The sequence below is a fragment of the Chrysochloris asiatica genome, unplaced genomic scaffold, assembly GCF_000296735.1.
Source record: "Chrysochloris asiatica unplaced genomic scaffold, ChrAsi1.0 scaffold00209, whole genome shotgun sequence".
NCBI lineage: Eukaryota > Metazoa > Chordata > Mammalia > Afrosoricida > Chrysochloridae > Chrysochloris > Chrysochloris asiatica.
The window spans coordinates 2,976,424-2,984,608 of NW_006408727.1; the positions used below are offsets into that span (position 1 = coordinate 2,976,424).

The 8,185-nt window shown below is 39.4% G+C and overlaps 1 protein-coding gene across 1 annotated transcript in view; it reads right to left on the minus strand.

The window, feature by feature from the left end:
• Window positions 1–8,185, minus strand: part of ATP10D (ATPase, class V, type 10D) — a 151,376-nt gene that overhangs the window by 78,671 nt on the left and 64,520 nt on the right. The window lies entirely within an intron of this gene.

Below are 8,185 nucleotides of genomic sequence, written 5' to 3' on the forward strand. Positions count from 1 at the left end.
GAAATAAAAGGTACCATAATAAAAATAAAATAGGAAATCCAGAATATGCAAATATCCATATTAATGGAGGCAACCTTGACTACGGGTAAGCACTGGACTACTAACCATAAGATTAGTAGTTCAAACCTACCAGCTGCTCCTTGGAAACCCTATAACAGGGTTTCTATGAGTCAGAACTGGCTCAACCTCACTTATATCAACCAACATCAACCTGGACTAGTGGTGTGGTGCTGTAAGATAAGCACTAGACTGCAAATTCCAAGGTTGGTGGTTCACAATCCACCAGCCACTCCCTGGAAACCCAATGCATGACTCTTACAAGTCCGAACCAACTTGACGGCACTTACTAACAACAACAACTTTGACTGTTATCCTTAAACTAAATAGGAACAATGTTGTGTGCCGTGGAGTCGGTTCCGACTCAGAGCAACCCTGTACAGGCTTTCCAAGGCTGTAAATTGTTGCGGGAGCAGAAAGCCTCATCTTTCTCCCGTGGAATAGCTGGGAGTTTCGAACTGCTGACCTTGAGGTTCACAGCCCGATTCGTAACCACTATGCTAGCTTATACCAAAAGCTAGCTAACAACAATAAAACCAACACAGGGTCATCAGAGGTTCAAATCCACCAGTTGCAACTTGGCAATTCTATACAGTGTTGGTATACATTAAAACTGATTCGACGGCACTTGAGAACAACAGTTTTATCAAAAGAATGTTTTAGCACCAATCTGTTTATTATACAACAACTAGTATACACAGTTCTAGAAATTATTCAGATGAGTCAAGAGAAGGACCAGCAAGTCTTCACAAAAGCACTATTTGATTCTACTGTAACCCTGGATGAAGTGGGCCTGCAAAGCACACTCCTTCCTATAAAACCAGGAGAGTTGATTTAGGAGCGAAGAGAAAATATACAGATGTGTGATACTGAAGTCAGCAGAACCTGGCTTCTATTTTGTCCTTAGGAGGTCTGTGGAATGCAACATGAGCTAAACCAGAGCATGAACTGGAAATTAGATGCGCTCAGGGTTCAGGGCCTAACTCCACTGTGGATTAGCTGAAGACGTCAGGCAATTTACTTAACCTATTACGCTTCTTTTTCCTCTTCCATATCATGGTAAAACTAAAAGCTGCCTTCATATTAATAAGCAAAATGATCATTATGAGACCAGACAGCAATTCCTCAACTATTTAATGCTTCTCTTCCTTCCTTCCTACCTTCTCAAGTAACACTCTCATCTGCAGGTATGTTACTAGACTCACAATGGATTTAAAAGTTTCAAGTTATCTGGTGTCACAAATAATTTAATGTAAAGGCATCAATTTCTCCTGTCCTATGACAGCTAACCTAGCTATGTTTGACTCCTGTTACAATTGATGGAATTCATGGCTACTTATCTGATGGCTGTTCATGAATGAGTCTGCAAGTTTTCCTCACGAGTCTTCCGTACAGTAGTAACACTGAGCTGGTACGCATGCTGGAACCTGTTACTGAGGGAACAACCCTGGTCTCAAGAGTTTCCTTGTCAAAGTCAGTACAGAAGAGTGGCCAAGTTAGAGAGACTCTTTATTGCCCAATGCTTACTCACCCAAGGAATGCTCAGGAAATGTGTGCTATTCTATCACAGCCTATAATTATACTGTTTTCTGATGTTTGTGAGACTCCATGGATTGGAGAAATATTTCCAAAGACATTATTTTCAGAATCTTAATAGTTTTTGGGCAAAAAACAAAACAAAACAGTTTCATACTGAAATGAGTTGAAGAAACATTTAAATTGAAGATTTTTTTTTTTAATTGCAGCACATCTAAGAGACTGTAGTGGAAATATCCAAGAAGAAGCTAGGAAGGACAGGCTCTTGAAATTGTAATTTTTAATCTTAGGATTGATTAGAGACCATAGACGTAATTAGTGATTTCTCTGTAATCAATTATCTCAGCCTGGGCTAAGATCTGGATTAGGGACAGGACTCTCTTTTATATTCTGAAGTCAATCTAACACTAGTAAAAAGTTAATCATTTCTGCCTTTGTGTTAAACCTTTGTGATATAAGTAAATCTAATATGTTGTTCAGGGAATGAGAAGGCTATGTGATTAAGAGTCTGAGCCTTGACAATGAAATGACTTACTGAATCTGGCTAAAAACAGGGCTCTCGTCAACAAAGCTGTGCTCATAAAAAGTATTGTCCACATACACTGCTCTGTGGCACCATAGGATCAGCACTGCACTGCTAACCACAAGGATGGTGGTTCAAATCCACCAGCTACTCCTTGAAAACCCTAAACAGGATCCATATGAGTCAGAACTGACTCGACGACACTTAGAACAACATAGTCTACTTGGGGTTTTGGTGTGGCACTGTAGGATAAGGACTGCTAACTGCAAGTTCAGTGATTCCAACCCATCAGCCACTCCTCGGAAACCCTATACAGGTCACTACGAGTTGGAACCAACTGAATGGGATTTAACACCGTATCCTACTCGGTAAGTAGTGACTGGTGACTGGTTGAATGTAAAACTGATGGTCTGCTCTGTAAACTTTCACTCAATTCACAATTAAAAGTTAAAAATAAAAAAAGGACTGTCAAAATAAATGTGGAAAGAAATTCAAAAGACACAAGGCCACAGTATCCCCTACTTCTCTTCCAATGACTGCATCTTTTTCTAGGGACAAGAACCGCATGAACATAATTAAGTATTCTGGACTATCCATTCTTTGCACTGTTACCAATACACTGTTATAATTCATAGTTGGATGTCTTTGAATAGTCAATAAAGCACAAGTAAACATCTTTCTGGTGTTCTCTGCTTTTGGCCAAGATTCATCTGATTATCAGCAATGATACCTATCTGTGTACTCTTCTGACTTCAGCTTAAACCTCAGGTGGACCCTGGGTACGTATTGCTGCAATCGTTTTTGAACTGTCTTTAGCAAAATTTTATATATATATTCTTGTGTCATGCTGTAGGATAAGCACTGGACTGCTAACTGAAAGGTCAGCAGTTCAAACCCACCAATCATTCCTTGGAGACCCTATACAGGGTCTCTATGAGTTGTAAGCAACTGACTCAACAGTAATTAAAAACAACATATGTGTGTGTTTATGTATATAAGTTTATATATATATATATAAACTTATATGTGCATGTATATATTTATATGAAGAACCTGGAAAATTTTCACATCACAAAGAAGCTACAAGCATGAAACAGTCTTCCTCTTTAGTTGATGTCTCTAAGATTTGTTCAGTTCTAGTGGTTAAAATATTTAGTTGTTGAATTAAGGAGAAGGAATAGAGTACCTGTCATATGTAATTCTTAACTATATGCTGTATCCACAGGCATTTTTCCTAGGATTCAAATCTTGTTCATTAAGATCCTGGTTTATAAAACTGAATTTTGATCTCTGTTCTTCTGTGGCAACCATTTTTACCTTCTCTGAACTCCTATTACCCTGAGAAGAAGCCATCTTGCTTGAATTCGTAAGTGTCTTCACAATAAAATTGCTGTTGTTGTTAAGTGACATTGAGTCGGTTCCAACCAATAGTGACCCTGTATAGGGTTTTCAATACCTATTTTTGAATTTTACAATACAGGATCTTAAAGATTATATTTTAAATATAGTCCAAAATTACAGTAAAGACTATACTTTATTTAAAGAGTCTCAGGTTGGCACAAAGATCAATAAAAAACAAAATTGATGGTTTAATCCCACCCAGAGAGATAAAACACTCTGTTATACAGGGCTTAAAAAAAAAACACTATGGAGAAGTTCTACCTTAATATAACATGCTGATGTTGTTGAGGTCAAGTGCCATCTCGTTGGTTCTGACTCATAGTGGTTGGTGACTCTGAACTGCTTTTGTGGTCGAGTTCTTATTCTACAGCGCCACATCAGGACTCCCTGACACACATGTTGCTGTTGTTATTAAGTGCTATCGAGTCAGTACTGACTCATAGCAATCTTTTGCACAGCAGAATGAAACACTGCCTGATCCTGGGCCAACCTTACTACTGTTGCCACGCTTGAGTCCATCGATGTTGCCACTTAGCCAATCCATCTCGTTGGCGGTCTTCCTCTTTTTCTCTGACCCTCAACCTTACCAAACATGATGTTCCTTTCTAGTGACTGGTCCCTCCTGACACTATGTCCAAAGTACGAAAAATGAAGTTTGGTCATCTTGGCCTCTAAGGAGCTGCACTTCTTCCAAAACAGATCTATTGGTTCTTTTGGCAGCCCACGGCACCTTCAATATTCTCCTCCAACATCATAACTCAAAAGCATCAATTCTTCTACGGTCTTCCTTATTCACTGTTCGCTTTCACATGCACATGAGACTATTGAAAATACCATGGCTTGGGTCAGGCACACTTTAGTCCTCAAGCTGGCATCTTTGCTCTTCAATGCTTAGAAAAGGTCTTGTGCAGCAGATTTGCCTAATGCGATATGTTGTTTGATTTCTTGACTGCTTCTTCCATGAGTGTTGATAGTTGATCCAAGAAGAATGAAGTCCTTGACAACTTCAATTTTTTCTCCATTGATAAGAATGTAGTCGTCTCTTATGCTGTCTAAAGAAGGTATCTGAAATGAACAAATCATTGATTTTGCAGAATTCTATCTTGTGTTCTCCAGCATCATTTCTATCACTAAGGCCATATTTTCTAACTACTAATCCTTCTTCTTTGCTCCCAACCTTTGCATTCCAATCACCAGTAATGATCTATTGATCCTGATTGCATGTTTGATCAATTTCAGACTGAAGAACTTGGTAGAATTCTTCTATTTCATCCACACTGGCTATAGTGGTTGGTGAGTAAATCTGAATAATAGTGGTATTAACTGGGCTTCCCTGTAGACGCATGGATATTATCCTATCACAGACAGCGTTATATTTCATAACTGATCTGGATATGTTCTTTTGACAATGAATGCAACACCATTCCTCTTCAATTTGTCCTTTCTGGCATAGTAAACCATGTGGTTATCAGATTCAAAATGGCCAATACCAGTCCATTTCAGCTCACTAATGCCTAAGATATTGATTTCATTTTTGACAACTTCCAATTTTCCCAGATTCATACTTCGTACATTCCATGTTCTGATTTTCAATGGATGTTTACAGCTGTTTCTCTTCATTTTGAGTTGTGTCCCATCAGCAAATGAAGGTCCTGTGGGCTTTTCCCTCACAGGCTATACTCCATTTGCACCATCACGATCAACTCTACTTTGAGGAGGCAGCTCTTCCCCGGTCACATTTTGAGTGCCTTCCAACCGTTGGGGCTCATTTTCCGGCACTATATCTGACAGTGTTTCTCTGCTATTTGTAAGGTTTTCAGTAACTAAATATTCGGATGTAGTTCATCACTCCTGACACACACACAGGGCCACCAAAAACTGACTTTAAAAAAAACTAACAACAATAATATACCTTATTGATCTTTAGATACCTAAGTCAGTACACCTGGCATATGGATAAGCAATACCAGTTCATTGCTGAACACTACTATAAAATTCTTGTTGTTACTAGGTGTCATTGTGTTGGTCCCAATGCATAGTGAGCCTATGCACAACAGAATGTAACACTGTTCAATCCTATGTCATCCTTATATTTGTTGGTATGTCTGAGCCCACCACTTTACTGTCAGTTTGTCATACTGTGTTGGCTTGGGTGTTTCTGTGATGATGGAAGCTATCCATTTGTATTTCAAAGACAAGCCGGGTCACCAGGTTTCATCTAAGTTTCCAGACTAAGACTAAGATGAAGGATTTGGCAATTGTCTTAATTATCTCATGTGGCTACCACAGAAATACCACAAATGAATGGCTTTAACAAACAGATTTATTCTCTTACAGTTTAAGAGATTAATGGCCACACTTTTTGAGAGCTGGCTCCAAGGAAGGGTCATTGTCTCCTTTCAGCATCTATAGGCCCAGGATTTCTTGTCTTAGCATCAGTCGTTTCCTGGGTCTAGGAGCTTCACAGTGCCTGACCCCAGGTCTAAAGGATGCACTCCATTTCTGGCTCTTCTTTCTTGGTGGTAGCAGGTCTTTTTCTTCTCATATCTTTTCCCTTTTAACTCTTGTAAGTTAAGAAATGTTGCATACACACCCTTGGGAATCTCCTGTACATTAGATCAGGGTTCTACTGGGATTAAGGGTGGTGTATCTGGTAGCGTAGTGGTTACGAATCAGGCTGCTATCCTCAAGGTCAGCAGTTCGAATTTACCAGCTGTTCCACAGGAGAAAGATGAGGCTTTCTGCTCCCGTAAAGATTTACAGCCTCAGAAACCCTGTCCAGGGTTGCTATGAGTAGGAACCGACTCCACGGCACATAACAACAACAACATTCCACCCTTAATCCTGGTGCATATAAACACTGTACTGCTAACTCTGTGGCCAGTGGTTCAAAACTTACCAGCAACTCCTAGAAAACCCTATACAAGGTCACTATGTGCTGGAACCCAGTGGATGGCACTAAACAACAGCTTATCCTCTCATTCACTTATCATATCAGATCACATCATGGGAAAATCCCCCACATAACTGCAAAACCACTGAACATCAAGCTGACATAGTTCGGGGATACAAAATTCAGTCCATGACAGCAATCTACTTCTTAAAAACTGGCCAGTTAAAACCTTGTAAATAAAACTCTTGTAGACCCCATGTTCCACAAAATAGGAGGCCGAGGAACAGACAGACTTTTTTGGAAAACAGTGCTCCAACTTGACCTCAGACAGATATCTGTTTGAACTTCTGTAAAAAATGTCTGCTCCTAATTGGAACACAGACTGTAGGGCTCAATGCGGATTGTTTCCCCACAATGAATATAAAGTCTTATCTCGGTGGGATTTCAATATTTCTGTCCTGATCTTCTATGGCATCACACCATTTCAGATTTTAGAGTTACTCTCATGATTCGTATTTATAAAGCCTTCTTATTAGGTTGCAGGTTTAGTTTCAAATTTCTATTTCTTGTGTTCTCTCTATACCCCACCTCCCCATTTAAAGCTAAATTAAATAAGATGAGTACAGGTCAAGATGACTTTAACAGTATTTGGTGCAGGTTTGGGGATGACATTTTAATATACTAAAATTTAAGTTTAAAAAACAACAGCAACAACACACACACAGTAAGAGAAGCCTGATTTAATTGTTTGTGCAAAACCCAGAACTACGTCTACTCTGTTACTGACTATCTCATTACCCAACATTTTGCATTCACAACAACAGTAAAAAAACAAAACTACTATCTGACAATTTTACTCATAAACAAATGCCAAGGTACAAGGCAAGAGTAATGCTGACCGTGATGATTAAGTGTATGTGTCAACTTGGCTTTGCCATGATTCCCAGTGATTTGGCAGTTATGTGTTGATACAATTTGGAAGTTATGTAATAATTTAATTAGGCAACTATGTAATGATGCAATTTGGTAGTTATGCAATGATGTAATCATCTTCCATATTAAAATCTGATATAGCCAGCCCCCATTTTCTCATAATGCCAATTTCACAAAGTGACCTGCTCTTTGGAACTTAATTTTGTTGCTAAGTGAGGGACTAGTGCACTGAAAAGGTACTCTAGATAGAAAACAAAGTTTGACCCAATGGCTGTGATTTGGCTCCTCCCCTACTCCTCTAGTTCCACATCTACCAAGAGTTTGATTTCATTTCCTGCTACACCACCACTCCAGTTTTAGGGGTCCACCATTCTACCTCTGTCGTTTAAGTATGGATATAAATGCCTATTTCTGACCCTCTCAGATTCCTAAAAACATGGACCTGACAGAAAAACACAAAGGAGTCCTAGTGGAGCAATGGCTAAATGCTTGGTGTCTAACCAACAGGTTGGTGGCTTGAACGTACCTAGTAACTCTGTAGGAGAAAGACTGTAACAAGCAATTCTACTCTGTCACATAGGGTCTCTAAGAGTCAAAACTAACCAGTAGCACCTAACAACAACAGAAGCTTAAAGAGACAAAGGTCAACAATCACGCACTGACAATTTCTTATAGACATCACATTCTCTCATTGCCCCTGTGGCTGTTCTATTGATGCATCAAGTACTGTTTGCCCCAAGTGACTTTCCTTCATTTCCTACCTTGTGAATGCCTATAATGGTTAGGGTTCTGTGTCAACCTGACTAGGCCAGGACTTCGGAGGTTTAACAGTTGGTTTGTGC